Source organism: Pristiophorus japonicus, unplaced genomic scaffold (genome assembly GCF_044704955.1).
Source record: "Pristiophorus japonicus isolate sPriJap1 unplaced genomic scaffold, sPriJap1.hap1 HAP1_SCAFFOLD_47, whole genome shotgun sequence".
In the NCBI taxonomy this organism is placed as follows: domain Eukaryota; kingdom Metazoa; phylum Chordata; class Chondrichthyes; family Pristiophoridae; genus Pristiophorus; species Pristiophorus japonicus.
The window spans coordinates 4,535,087-4,550,721 of record NW_027254374.1 but is presented as its reverse complement, the minus strand read 5'-3'; the positions used below and the strand labels follow the sequence as shown (position 1 = coordinate 4,550,721).

The window sequence follows — 15,635 nt, the reverse complement described above, 5'->3', positions numbered from 1 at the left end:
ACAGGGACGTTAAAGTAACAGTGACCTCAGTCTTTAATAAGACACTCCAGAGTGAGAAACTGGCCTTAGGGGCCGGCTTAAATGCAGTGCTCCCAAGGGGTGTTGGGATCCCTTGGGACTTCAGGGGATGAGCTCCCTGATGGTGGAACATGGGAGTGCATGCTTTGCAGATACACAACTCATTCGTTGCCTCAACTTTGATTTCTGCCAACATCCCTTGTGTTTAACCTTCGCCGCAACTCCGCCACAATCTCTCACCGCTCCTCCACCACGATCTCTCACAGTTCGTCCACCACGATCTCTCGTCACTCCTCCGCCACGATCTCTCACCGTTCCACCACCACGATCTCTCGCCGTTCCTCCACCACGACCTCTCACCGTTCCTCCACCACGATCTCTCACCGCTCCTCCACCACGACCTCTCACCGTTCCTACACACTGATCTTCCCACTCCTCCGCTGTACCTGGGTCCCGCCGATGTTCCTGCCTGCCCACGCACAAAACAGCGACCTGTGTTTTGATGACGTGCAGCACAGCAGGACTCCAGCTGTCCTGGTTAACCCTTGCCACTGGACCAAGACCTCGCTCTGTCAAGCCCGTGCGGTGGCTGGTGTCCAACGGTCACACCACGTTAAAACAATCCACCCACAGGCATCTTCCACCCTTTGATTGGAGTTTAGAACTGGAACATCGGGTCCTTCATTGAAACACCTGTGAACACATGTGGAAGTAAGCCTTCCTCGTTCGAGGACCCGCCAATGATGATAATGATGATGATGTGTGGGACCTTACCAAATGCCTGCTGGAAACCATCAGTTAAATCTAGTAAGACCCGTCCATTTATTCAGTTTTCACTGACCTTGCCTTAGGAAGGCTATATTGGCGTTGGAGGGAGCACTGTTTCCGTTTCCCAGAATGATACATGGATTCCAAGGTTTAAATTAAGATATGAGATTACACCCACTGGAAATTAGAGGGTCGAGCATTGATTTGATCAAAATTTTCAAAGACAATAAGGGAAGAGATAGAGTAGATAGAGAGAAATGATTCCCGCTGGTTGGGGAGTCCCAGGCTAGGGGCCATAGTCTAAACATTAGATACAGACGTTTCAGGAGTGATATTCGGAAACATTCCATAACACACATGGTGGGAGAGGTTTGGAACTCCCTTCTGCAAAGGGCAGTTCGTGCTGGGTCAGTTGTGCAATTTACATCGCATTTTGATCAAAGATATTAAGGAAGATTGTCCAAAGGCGGGTATATGGAGTTTGCTCACAGATCAGCCATGATCTCATTGAATGGCGGAACCGGCTCGAGGGGCTGAATGGCCTCCTCCTGTTCCTGTGTAACAGGCTTGAGCGGCTGAATGGCCTCCTCCTGTTCCTGTGTAACAGGCTCGAGGGCCTGAATTGACCTCCTCCTGTTCCTGTGTAACAGGCTCGAGAGGCTGTATGGGCCTCCACCTGTTCCTGTGTAACAGGCACGAGCGGCTGAATAGCCTCCTCCTGTTCCTGTGTAACAGGCTCGAGGGGCTAAATGGGCCTCCTCCTGTTCCTGTGTATCAGGCTCGAGGTGCTGAATGGGCCTCCTCCTGTTCCTGTGCAACAGGCTCGAGGGGCGGAATGGGCCTCCTCCTGTACCTGTGTGTAAGGTCTGGGAAACAAAGGGAGGTGATATGAGAAAACATAAACTAAATGGTATTGTGTTAAAAGAGACGCAGTAGGATTGAGTGATTTACACACAAAAATCTTTGAAGCTGGGTAGATAACTTACTCAGTTGTTTAAAATGAATACAGGGCCCTTGGCTTTATATGAAGTGAAATAGAGGACACCAGCGAGGAAGTTGTACCATATCTTTTCAAACCCGGTTTAGGCGTCAGTTGGAGAACTGTTTACAGTTCTGAGCACCACAATTTAGGAAGGATATCAAGGCATTGGATAGAACGTAAGATATATATAAGAAACATTTTCTATTGTTGTAGAAGACACAAACACAGGCATTCATCGAGAATCAACCTGCAGGTGACCACACACAGATTAAAGAGCCAGAGAGACCGACAGAATCGGGAAACACCGGCACAAAGACAAGAGATATTGACAAGGACTGAAAGCACTTTGCGATCAGAAAATTGACGGCCCAGCTGTGGTTAATGACACGGCTTTTGATGATTGATCTCCGTACACGCCTTGAAATTCAGGAGAACCGGTTTCGTGGTTTGAAGCTCGAGATAAAGCTCGATATAAAGCCACGGGGCGATACCAACAGGCGCCTGGCAGCAATCAGCGACAGGAAGATGCACCTTAAGCAGGCCCGGCTAGTTCAGTCGGTTGAGTATTAGACTTTTAATCTCCGGGTCGTGGGTTTGAGCCCCATGTTGGGTGAATTATTGTCCTTAAACTTTTATGGTGCTTTCACAGGAAAACATCATTAATGAACCCATAATCTTCTTTTGCACAATGAACGAAATGCGAACTGAGGGAGAGTTGATCATTTGATCATATGTTCTGTGCTCTGTATAAGAACACAAGAACCAGGAGCAGGAGTCGGCCATTTGGCCCTTCGAGCCTGCCTTCTTTTGCACTGAAACAAATTATAACCGTGTTTTTAAATGAGCAGTGCGAGATATTTATAGGGCACATTTCAATGCTTCACAAAACCATTCCTTTCGTTGCAGCCACCCAGGATCGATTCCCGGTTTGAGAAGTAACTTTGATATCATTTTTTGCAATTGAAGTGGGGTCATTTTATGAAGTTCGATCGATGTCCCAAAGCACTTGAGAGTGGTGTCCAAACAAATGAGTTTGTAATTAAAAACACTGAATGTCAGGAGTGTGATTTGAACCCATACCCCCAGAGGAGACTGTGACCTGAACACAGCACCTTAGACCGCGTGGCCATCCGGACTGTTCGAAGCTCCCGTTACAAGTTATTACTCTGGAAAGTTTCAGACTGGGCACTTGTTCAGTGTTACTGGAAGGCCCAGTGGCCGGGATATCCTCTCCCCCGTTGTTTTCCTGAGCTTGTGCACGGTGTCCGGGGAGCTTTGGTCCGGGTCCGAGGTAGCTTACATCATGTGACAATGCACCCCGGACTGCTCTTTTTCCATTTTATCGCACGTTAGTTTTTGGTGCAAAAATAATATCTCCAGAGGAGACAGTGATCTGAACACAGCACCGCATACCGCTCGGCCATCCTGACTATTCACTGCTGTGTGTGGCCACCTGCAGGTTGATTTTGAACTTTTGTGTCCTGTCACATGCAATAAATGACGGCAGCAAGCGTATCTCTGCCTGACACCGGGGAAACAGTGAGACAGACATTGCATTGTGTTCAGGTTTAATCACAGAAATATAAGCAGTCAGGAGCTGAAAAGGACGAAGAGCTGAAAAAACACAAGAAAAAAACAAAGAAATGTCAGCAATTGTGGTAAACTCTTTAATGTGTTTCCTGCTCGTTTCGTGATGCGGCGCTCACAGAGGGAGCACGGATTCAGAAAATAATTCTTCCATTCAAAATCTTTAAAATAATGACATGCAACTAATTAAACTGTGTGCCGGGGGATGGGGATGGGTGAAGATTATTTGTTTTATTCCCCATTCATTAACCGACAGCGTTGTTTTGTAGAATTGTTACTGAGGGACAGTGGAAACTTCAATAACTGAACTTTAATTATTTAAGGATTTTGAATCATTGATGAAGTTTTCTCCCATATCTGACTTTACTCACTCTGTATGTTGGAGACTGGTTTAAAATGTTCAGTGCTCATGCGACAAGGAACCTGGAGCGACTTTTGTTCAATTTATTTCACAGCAAAAGTATTCTCCAAAATACAATTTCCACCCGGGATCGAACCGGGGACTTTTCACGTGTGAGGTGAATATGACAACAAGTACACTACAGAAACACTGTGTCTAAAGCAATCGCAGGAAAAAAACCAGAACTTTAACCTACACAGCTGGCCGATACTTCAGGAGCTGGTTTTACGAGAAGAGAATGACGGTGCTTTATTTCGGAAGGCTGTGAGCGTGGCAGGAATTGATCTCGTGTTTCCCAGACTTCATACATAGGAACAGGAGATGGCCATTTAGCAGCGAGTGGTTAGGATCTGGAATGCACGGTTGAAAGTGCGGTGGAGGCAGACTCAATCTTATCTTTCAGACGGGAGTTGGATAAGTGTCTGAAGGAAAAACAATTGCAGGGCTACGGCGAAAGGGCGGGGAGTGGGACTCGCTGAGGGTCGGCACGGGCTCGATGGGCCGAATGGTTTTCCGTGCTGTAACCATTCCATGATTCGATAAGTTAGTGGCACATTTTATAGTGTGGCTGGGAGCACAACATTGCAAAGGGACATGGATTGAGTCGCCAAAACTAGAGGCATCTAATTCAGGAGATTCGCGGGGCATGGAAATTTCGGAGTTGAATGACTTTGACAGCAACATTTTTGTTTTGTGTCGTTTCGGTCAGAGGTTTTCCATTAAAGCAACATTAAATGAAAATAATTCGCCCAACGTGGGTCTCGAACCCACGACTTTGAGATTAAGAGTCTCATGCTCTACCGACTGAGCTAGCCAGGCTTTCATTCATAACAGGTTTTTATCACTCATTGCAGCCAGGCGCCTGTTGGCTCCGCCGCAGATGTTTAAACTTGCTGTTGAAGAACTGCCAGGATCATCTTGAATGGTGGACCAGGCTCGAGGGGCCGAATGGCCAACTCCGGCCCCTAATCCTTACGTGTTTATGTTTACGTCTTTATGCGGAGCTCCTTTAGGGTAAACGAGCCAAAGGAGGACAGCGGAAACGTTATAAGGACACCATCAAAGCCTCCCTGGTAAAGTGCGACATCACCACTGACACCTGGGAGACCCTGGCCGCAGACCGCCCGATGTGGAGAAAGATCTTCTGAGAGAGCGTTGAGCTCTTTGACTCTAGACGCAAGGAGCATGAAGAGACCAAGCACAGGCAGCGGAAGGAGCACGCGGCAAATCAGTCCCACCGACCCCTTCCCTCGACGCATGTCTGTCCCACCTGTAACAGGGTCTGTGGCTCTCGTATCGGAATGTTCAGCCATCAAAGGACTCACTTTGGGATGGAAGCAAGTCCTCCTCGATCCCGAGAGACTGCCTCTGATGGTGTCTATGATTTGCGGTACACTGCGGAATCATCTCCACTTTCAGCACCAGATTACCAGAATTAAACGCAATGGGATCGGGAGAAAATTTCCTCATATGCTCTGAGCAAAATATATCATATGACAATAGGATTTTATGTATTAATTAATGATGTTTAAATCAATGCTTCTTTTTTTTTTACACAGGAGATGCATAAAGATGTGTAAAATAGATTAACTATTTTTTTATAAGGTTTTGAATTAAAAGTACAATTTCCCTGACCGGGAATCGAACCCGTGCCGTGGCGTTGAAATCACTAAATCCTAACCGCGAGACCATCAGGGAACCTGGTTTGGATAGAGATGCAGTGGTTGTGTCGAGTTTCACATCGAGCAGATCCGTAACACAGGACTCTGTGCTCTCCGGGCTGTTCCCAGCGACACACACCGAGAGAGACATCACCTGCTGCTGGAGTGCCATCAACTCAGTCAAAGATGCTCTTTGGTCTTGCCGAAACTTGCTGGTCTTCCAGAGCAAGGAGATGTCCAGGTCTGCGTGTTGCAGACTGGCGCAATCCAAGATCCAGGATTCCGTGCTGAGGGACACGCTTAAAATTGGTGTAGTTGCCGCAAAGGCAGGGTGGGGAAGGGCCACAGTTTAAAGCCCTTCTGACACGGTAAACCCCGGGGCAGGAATCAGAATAAAACTCCGCTCGGGCCGTGCTTGTAACTTCTCTATTGTGTACATGGAGCACCATGATCTGTAAACACCTATGTAGTGCCATGTACAATGTAAGGTCTGTTTCGTGATGCACGTTGAAAAAATGTTTAATGTTCCGTCACCCATTCCATGTACTGTATAGTGACACGATTGATGTAATTTGTTGAATGTACTACAAGGTATCCCGTATTGTACCGAATTGTACTGGAACTGAAAAGCAAGGGAATACATCGAACAGAACTGCCGTCAGCACACAAATGTAGTGCATGGGATTACTGACCACAGCGAAATGTACTGAACTGCTTTTGAATGTACTGTACAAATTTTTATCAGAATAAAGTATTTTTTTAAATAAAAAAAAAATCTCTGCCTTACACCTTGGAAACAGTGAGACAGACCTTGGAGCAAGTGTCTGGTTATTGCCAAACAGCAAAGAAATATTAATTCTGGAAGAACAATATCCAAAAGAACAGTGACCACGACGTGATTTGAACACGCAATCTTCGGAGCTGGAGTCAGACACACTACCGTTGCACCATGAGACCTACGCAGTGCGCAGGAGATGTTCGTCTATATGAAGGTTCTGTAATACAATGGGCTTTAAAATCTCCGCCCATTCCCACCAGGTATCACAAGCAGCGCGCACCTGACAGGCACCGTATGGTTTCTTCTTAAACTTTTCTTTTGCTTTCACGGGAAACCATCATTAATTAACCGCTCACCGTCTTTTGCACAATCAAACAAATGCTAACTCAGGAACAGTTCATACTTCAATCATTTGTCCTGTGCTTTGCATCTTAACTCGAAAACCATATCCCATTTTACTCACTGTGTTGTAGCTTTCTGGTTCAAAATCTACATTGCCGATGACACCACGAAATTGGGGCAACTTTTATCAAATTTAACAGCACCGGTTATTCGTACCGTGCACACAAAATGCAATCAGTCGTGAAGATAAATTCCACCGTGCGTATTTTCAGATTCAACTCAGTAGCATTTCAAATAAAGTGAAAGAATTTTACACTGAAAAGTATTGCAAGTGTTGCTTGTATTTGTGTCTTTAATTATACTTTGTGGCGTCTGACTCCCATTCATGCCACAGCTGAATAAGAAAGGAGGGTTTGACATTGACCAGACTGCACTGCCCCTGATATTTGTGAGTTCATCCTTTATATTCAGTGGTTTCTCGCCCTTTGATGGGCTGCAGTGCAGCGGATATCGCATTGTCCTCACATTGAACACTGTTGAGGGGGATGACTCATCAGGTCAGTGCAGCAGCAGCCAAATTCATGGCACCGTGGCTGGCTCTGCTGCACAGAAGGGCAGGAAAAAGAATGGGACAGCGATAGTGAGAGGGAATTCGATTGCAAGGGGAATAGATAGGCGTTTCTGCGGCCGCAACCGAGACCCCAGGATGGTATGTTGCCTCCCTGGTGCAAGGGTCAAGGATGTCTCGGAACGGGTGCAGGACATTCTGAAAAGGGAGGGAGAACAGCCAGTTGTCGTGGTGCACATTGTTACCAAAGATTTAGATAAAAAAAGGGATGAGGTCCTACGAGATGAATTTAAGGAGCTCGATGCTGAATTAAAATGTAGGCCCTCAAAAATAGTAATATCGGGATTGCTACCAATGCCACGTGCTAGTCAGAGTCTGAATCGCAGGATAGCTCAGATGAATACGTCGCTGGAGCAGTGGTGCAGCAGGGAGGGATTCAAATTCCTGGGGCATTGGAACCGGTTCTGAGGGAGGTGGGACCAGTACAAACCAGACGGTCTGTACCTGTGCAGGTCCGGAACCAAAGTCCTTCGGGGGGAGTGTTTGCTAGTGCTGTTGGGGAGGAGTTAAACTAAATGGCAGGGGGATGGGAACCAATGCAGGGAGAAAGAGGGAAACAAAATGGAGACAGATACAAAAGACAGAAAGGAGATGAGTAAACGTGGAGGGCAGAGAAACCCAAGGCAAAAACCAAAAATAGCCACTGTACATCAAAATTCTAAAGGGTCAAAGTGTAATAAAAAGGCAAGACTGAAAGCTCGGTGCCTCAATGCGAGGATTACTCAGAACGCAGGAGAGGGCTCTGAGCTCGTTAGAGTGGGTGAGAGCGCAGATAAACAGGATCCCAAGAAAGAATGCAAAAGGCAGGAGGCAACAGAGCAGAGTAGCACTGGGGTAAGTGTAAACCACAAGGTAATAGGAAGGGACAATATGTCTGAATATAAAGGGGCTGCAGGAGGGGTCAAAACTAAAAATCATGGATTAAACATAATATTAAATACTTAACCTAAACGCACGCAGCATTCAAAATAAAGTACATGCGTTGACGGCACAAATCATGACAAATGGGTATGATTTGGTGGCCATTACAGAAACTTGGTTGCAGGGTGGCGAAGACTGGGAATTAAACATACAGGGGTAGCTGACAATTCCGAAAGATAGACAAGAAGGGAAAGGAGGTGGCGTAGCTCTTTTAATAAAGGATGACATCAGGGCAGTTGTGAGAAATGATATTGGCTCTAATGAACAAAATGTTGAATCATTGTGGGTGGAGATTAGAGATAGTAAGGGGAAAAAGTCACTGCTGCGTGTAGTTTATAGGCGCCCAAATAATAACTTGACGGTGGTGTGGGCAATAATCAAGGGAATAATGGAGGCATGTGAAAAAGGAACGGCAGTAATCATGGGGGATTTTAACCTACATTGGTCAAATCAAATCGCACGGGGTAGCCTGGAGGAGGAATTTATAGAATGCATACAGGATTGTTTCTGAGAACAATATGTTACAGAACGTACAAGGGAGCAAGCTATCTTAAATCTGGTCCTGTGCAATGAGACAGGAATAATAAACGATCTCCTCGTAAAATATCTCTCGGAATGAGTGATCACAGTATGGTTGAATTTGTAATACAGATTGAGAGTGAGGAAGTAGTGTCGCAAACGAGCATACAATGCTGCAACAAAGGGGTCTATAGTGGGATGAGGGCAGAGTTGGCTAAAGTAGACTGGGAACACAGACTAAACGGTGGCACAATTGAGACACAGCAGAGGACTTTTAAGGAGCTCTTTCATCGTGCACAACAAAAATATATTCCAGTGAAAAAGAAGGGCAGTAAGAGAAGGGATAACTTGCCGTGGATAACGAAGGAAATAAAGGAGAGTATCAAATTAAAAACCAATGCGTATAAATTGGCCAAGGTTAGTGGGAAACTAGAAGATTGGGAAAATTTTAAACGACAGCAAACAATGACTTGAAAGCAATAAAGAAAGGAAGGATAGATTACGAAATTAAAATTGTGCAAAATATAAAAACAGATAGTAAAAGCTTTTACCGATATATAAAACGGCAAAGAGTGACTAAAGTAAATGTTGGTCCCTCAGAAGATGAGAAGGGGGATTTAATAATGGGAAATGTGGAAATGGCTGAGTCTTAAACAATTATTTTGCTTCGGTCTTCACAGTGGAAGACACAAAAACCATGCCAGAAATTGTTGGTCACAGGAATGTGGGAAGGGAGGACCTTGAGACAATCACTATCACTAGGCGGGTAGTGCTGGACAGGCTAATGGGACTCAAGGTAGACAAGTTCCCTGGTCCTGATGAAATGCATCCTAGGGTATTAAAAGAGATGGCGGAAGTTTTTGCAGGTGCATTCGTTTTAATCTTCCAAACTTCTCTGGATTCTGGGGAGGTACCAGCGGATTGGAAAGCAGCTAATGTAACGCCTCTGTTTAAAAAAGGGGGCAGAAAAAAGGCAGGTAACGAGAGGACGGTTAGTTTAACATCTGTAGTGGGGAAAATGTTTGAAACTATCATTCAGGAAGAAATAGTGGGACATCCAAATAGGCTTAGTGCAATCAAGCAGACACAGCATGGATTCATGAAGGGGAAATCATGTTTAACTAATTTACTGGAATTCTTTGAGGATATAACGAGCATGGTGGATAGAGGTGTACCGATGGATGTGGTGTATTTAGATTTCCAAAAGGCATTCGATAAGGTACCACACAAAAGGTTACTTCCGAAGATAGAGGTACGCGGAGTCAGAGGATATGTATTAGCATGAATCGAGATTTGGCTGGCGAACAGAAAGCAGAGAGTCGGGATAAATGGGTGCTTTTCAGGTTGGAAATCGGTGGCTAATGGTGTGCCACAGGGATTGGTGCTGGGACCACAACTGTTTGCAATATACATAGAGTGTAGTGTAAAAGAATTTGCAGATGACACAAAGATTAGTGGGAAAGCGGGTTGTGTAGAGGAAACAGAGAGGCTGCAAAGAGATTTGGATAGGTTAAGCGAATGGGCTAAGGTTTGGCAGATGAAATACAATGCCGGAAAGTGTGAGGTCATCCACCTTGGGAAAAAAAAAACTGTAAAAGTGAATATTATTTGAATAGGGAGAAATTACAACATGCTGCAGTGCAGAGGGACCTGGGGGTCCTTGTGCATGAATCCCCAAAAGTTAGTTTGCAGGTGCAGCAGGTAGTCAGGAAGGTGAATGGAATGTTCGCCTTCATTGCGAGAGCGATGGAGTACAAAAGCAGGGATGCCCTGCTGCAACTGTATAGGGTATTGCTGAGGCCGCACCTGGAGTACTGCGTGCAGTTTTGGTCACCCTACTTAAGGAAGGATATACTGGCTTTGGAGGGGATACAGAGACGATTCACTCGGCTGATTCCGCAGATGAGGGGGTTATCTTATGATGATAGATTGAGGAGACTGGGTCTTTACTCGGTGGAGTTCAGAAGGATGAGGGGTAATCTCATAGAAACATTTAAAATAATGAAAGGGATAGACAAGATAGAGACAGAGATGTTGTTTCCACTGGTCGGGGAGACTTGAACTAGGGGGCACAGCCTCAAAATACGGGGGAGCCAATTTAGAACCGAGTTGAGAAGCAATTTCTTCTCCCACAGATTTGTGAATCTGTGGAATTATCTGCCCAAGGAAGCAGTTGAGGCGAGATCATTGAATGTATTCAAGTCACAGATAGATAGATGTTAAACAACTAAGGGAATTAAGGGTTACGGGGAGCGGGTGGGGAAGTGGAGCTGAGTCCACGGCCAGATCAACCATGATCTTGTTGAATGGCGGAGCAGGCTCGAGGGGGTAGATGGTCTACAACTGTTCCTAATTCTTAAGTTTCTTATGTTTCTTCTGGAGTAGGCGTCTACTACAACCAAAAACATTTTTGAAAGGACCTGCGTCGTCCTCATGGATGCGTGCCCAATGCTTGGTGGGCCAGGACTTGGTGCTAAGGGGGGCTTCCCTGGGCGCATTACCCAGCTGGGCAAACGTGTTGCACCTGCAAACACAAAGTTCCAGATCTGCGTCTTTCCCTGGACACCAAATGTGTGACTTGGCAATTGCCTTCCTCATGACAATGCCCGGGTGCTCATTGTGGAGTTCTCTGATGAACACCTCTCTGCCCATCTGGTTTCTACGCGGTTTCCCCACAGTAGGCAATCGGCCTGAATCGAGAGTTCATCCCTGCGCCTGTGAAATAGTTTAACTTCCTCACGACATGCCCGCAACGTGGCTGCCCAGTCCCCATTCAGGACACATTTCTTGACTGGAGACAATAGCGGGTCTCTATTTCTCCAGACATTAATCTGACGGGCTGTCAAGGGTGAGCCTTCACTTCCGAAAACTTCAACAGCCATGACCATCTTAGCACCATGCTCGGTAGCCCCCTCAGTGGTGGCTAGTGGGAGCCTGCTGAGTGCATCGGCGCAGTTTTCGGTGCCCGGTCTGTGCCGAATTGTGATGTCATAGGCGGCTAACGTGAGTGCCCACGTCTGTATGCGGGCCGATGCATTTGCATTTATGGCCTTGTTGTCGGCCAAAAGGGACGTTAGGGGTTTGTGATCTGGCTCCAGCTCAAATTTCCTGCCAAACAGATATTGGTGCATTTTCTTTACTGCATATACATATGCGAGCACCTCCTGTTCTACCATCCCGTAACCCCTTTCTGCCTGGGACAGACATCTGGAGGCCTAAGCTAGCGGCTGTAAATGACATTTGGCATTGACATGCTGCAACACACACCCGACTCCATAGGACGATGCATCGTTATGCAAGTTTCTTACATAGGTCATATAGTGTTAAAAGAGTGTTGGAACATAACAAATTGCGAGCTCTATTAAAAGTCCTTTCCTGGCTGTCACCCCAGACACTTTCGCGACCTTTGCGTAGGAGCACGTGTAGCGGCTCTAGCAGCTTGCTCAATTTGGGAAGAAAGTTACCAAAATAGTTCAGGAGCCCCAGGAACGAATGCAGCTCCGTCGTGTTACGGGGTCTGGGTGGTCTCCGGATCGCTTCAGTTTTGGAGGCAGTAGGGCTGATCCCGTCTGCTGCTACCCTCCTTCCCAGGAATTCTACCTCTGGAGCTATGAAGACTCACTTTGCCTTTTTCAGTCGCAGCCCGATCCGGTCCAGTCTGCGTAGCACCTCCTCCAGGTTGTGGAGGTGTTCTTCAGTATCGTAACCCGTAATGAGGATGTCGTCCTGAAAAACCACCGTCCCTGGAATCGACTTGAGGAGGCTTTTCATATTTCATTGGAAGATCGCGGCAACCGAGCGAATACCGAACGGACATCTGTTATACTCAAACAACCCCTTGTGTGTCGTGATGGTGGGCAGCTTCTTCGACTCACTCGCCAGCTCCTGGGTCATGCAAGCTGAGGTCAGGTCTAATTTTGAAAAAGGTTTGCCACCGGATAGCGTCGCACAGAGATCCTCCGCTCTCAGTAGCGGGTACTGGTCTTGGAGTGACACCCGATTGATGGTTGCCTTGTAATCACCACATATCCTGACCGACCCATCCGCCTTGAGCAGCGGCACAATCGGGCTCGCTCAGTCACTGAATTCAACTGGCAAGATGATGCCTTCCCTTAGCAGGCGGTCCAATTCGCCTTCTATCTTTTCCCGCTTCACATACGGCTCCGCCCTGGCCTTGTGGTGCACTGGCCTGGCGTCCGGGTTTATGTGAATCACTACCTTGGCCCCCATGAAAGTGCCAATGCCGGGTTGAAATAATGAGTCAAATTTGTCGAGGATCTGTGAGCATGATACTTGCTCCACAGAGGAAATTGCATTGAGATCGCCCCATTTCCAGTTCATGACAGCAAGCCAACTTTGTGGGTCACGTCTACCGTGGCGCTGCCTAGCCCCTGAATGATCTCCTTTGTGTACGTTCGTAGCTGTGCGTCAATCGGCAATAATTTTGGCTTCCTGGCCTTGGACGCCCACAACTTTTCGAACTATTTGATAACCATCAGGGACTGGCTGGCCCACGTGTCTCGCTCCACTGATACTGGGATGCCATTGAGGAGCACTTTCATCATTATCGGTGGCGTCCTGGTGTATGAACTGTATACGTGCTCCACATGAACTCACTGAACTTCACCTTCCAGCGATTTCCCCCAGTGTCCATTTCTGCAATTTCTGCAGGTATTTTGCTCATCTCTGCAAACTCCGGCTGAATGTGTGCCTCCACGCCTCCAACATGAGCTGCTGTTGGAAACAAAAGGTCTCTTGCCAGTCGATCGTCACTGACTGCCCCGTGATTGTCCTTGAGTGCACCATTAACAGGTGTTGATGGCCCCATTACTGGCCGCATTGTCCCTTGCAATGACGTGAATTGCCGTTCAGTTTGCCATTGTCACTGTCGAACTCCCCCTCTGGGTTCGGCTACATATTGGGGCATGCCTGACTGCCCTTGGCTGCCTGGAGAAATGTGTGATGCTTTAACAATGTTGAATCTCTGTCCCAACCATTGCTTAACACAGTACCTCTCGTCTGTTCTGCTAGTGGCCATGCTCGCGTGGTTTAAATCCCAGTTTCTCGTCGCCATTAATGCGTCCTTACTATACAGTGTAAATGCACACGAGGCCCATGCTTCAGAGAAGGTCAGTCTATGACCTGTCCTTTATGCCTTCGCACTCAAGTGATGGAAGTGGGTGGAGCTTCCCCTTTTATACCTGAAGGTCCAGGTTAGGATTCTCTCCCACAATTTCACCACCTAGTGGTCATTGTTCTCTCAGTGTACAACATCGGTCAGATTATACATGGGTTACAATGCTGGTTGAATACATGACAGTCCCGGCCTCACTCACTCTGGAGCTGGGGGCGAGCGATGAGTCGATGGGTTGTTTGCGGCTTCGATCTGCTGTTGTGAAGCGAGGCGGAGATGCAGGATCCTTTAATAATCTCTCCATCTCAACTGAATTCAGCCGGAACGTGCAGCTTTGAGAGGGGCTTTCTACACCGTCAGGGCTGTAAACGGGAGGGAGTGAGAGACACTGTGTAGAGTTTGAGTGTGTACAGAACTGTACAGAGAAACCAGTCAAATTAACAGCGCTGTGAGACACTGCATTTTGTTAATAGTATAGTGTTAGGCAGTCCCTCGTATCGAGGATGACTTGTTTCCAGACTAAAAAGGGATAAGTTTACAGGTGTTTCGATGAGAGACCTGACAATCTAGGTCCAGAACTACATGCTGAAGGGTGGAAGATGCCTGTGGGTGGATTGTTTTAACGTGGGGTGACCGTTGCACACCAACCACCACACGAGCTTGACAGAGCTATGTCTTGGTCCAGTGGCAAGGATTACACAAGACGACCATAGACCAAGCTCTGCTGCATGGACGTAGTGTGTACACATGCGCCGACTATCCACAGATCGCAGTGTGGGCTGGCCCGTGCTGTTCCTGGGCCCTCGCCTCTCCTGAGCCCCGATCACGACGATCCTGGGCCCCGATCTCTCACCGCTCCTCCGCCCCGATCAAAAATGGAGCAGTCAGAAACAGAAAATCAAACAGTCTCTCATATCATGGAGACATTAAATATCAACACTGTTATTTGAAATATCAAAATATTAAACTCCAGCCTAGTTGAAGGGTTATTAACATCAGCAGAAACAAACACCAACTTTGTTAATATTGAACCATTAATGCCAATTATTCCATTTTTTCTAATATTTAATTGAACAATGTTCAAAATGTTCCCACCCGGTTTCGAACGGGGAACCTTTCGCGTGTTAGGGGAACGTGATAACCACTATACTACAAAAACACTGCGATTGACACAATGCTAGGAACATAACCAGAGCTTTATCCTACACAGCTGGCCGATACTTCAGGAGCTGGTTTTAAGAGAATAGAATTAAGGTGCTATATTTCGGAAGGCTGTGAGTGTGGCAGGAATTGATCTCGTGTTTCCCAGGTTTTACACATAGGAACAGGAGCTGGCCATTTAGCAGCGTGTGGTTAGGATCTGGAATGCACGGCTTGAAAGGGCGGTGGAGACAGACTCAATCTTATCTTTCAGATGGGAGTTGGATAAGTGTCTGAAGGAAAAACAATTGCAGGGCTATGGGGAAAGGGCGGGGGAGTGGGACTCGCTGAGAGTCGGTACGGTCTCGACGGCCGAATGGCCTTCCGTGCTGTAACCATTCCATGATTCGATAAGTTAGTGGCACATCTCATCGTGTGGGTGGAAGCAGAACATTGCAAATGGACATGGATTGAGTCGGCAAAACTAGAGGCATCTGATTCAGGAGATTCGCAGGGCACGGAAATTCGGGAGTTTAATGACTTTGAAAGGAACATTTTTGTTTTGTGCCTTTTCGGTCAGAGAAATGTTTGTGAAAGGATTTTTTTGCAGAAAGGGATGCAGCATTTAACCTTCTGCCTTAACACTTCTTTCTGGGTGTCAGGTCACATTTGGATTCAATGTTATTCTTCCAGAACTGCTATAAGAACATAAGAATATAAGAATTAGGAACAGGAGTGGGTCATCTTTACCTCGAGC

The 15,635-nt window shown here is 46.7% G+C and overlaps 1 non-coding gene across 1 annotated transcript; it reads right to left on the bottom strand.

Moving 5' to 3' along the window:
- Nucleotides 1–4,501: 4,501 nt before the first annotated feature.
- Nucleotides 4,502–4,574, bottom strand: trnak-cuu (transfer RNA lysine (anticodon CUU)). The gene has a single exon. It is a non-coding gene; the product is annotated as a tRNA-Lys (tRNA).
- Between the last annotated feature and the right edge of the window lie 11,061 nt (nt 4,575–15,635).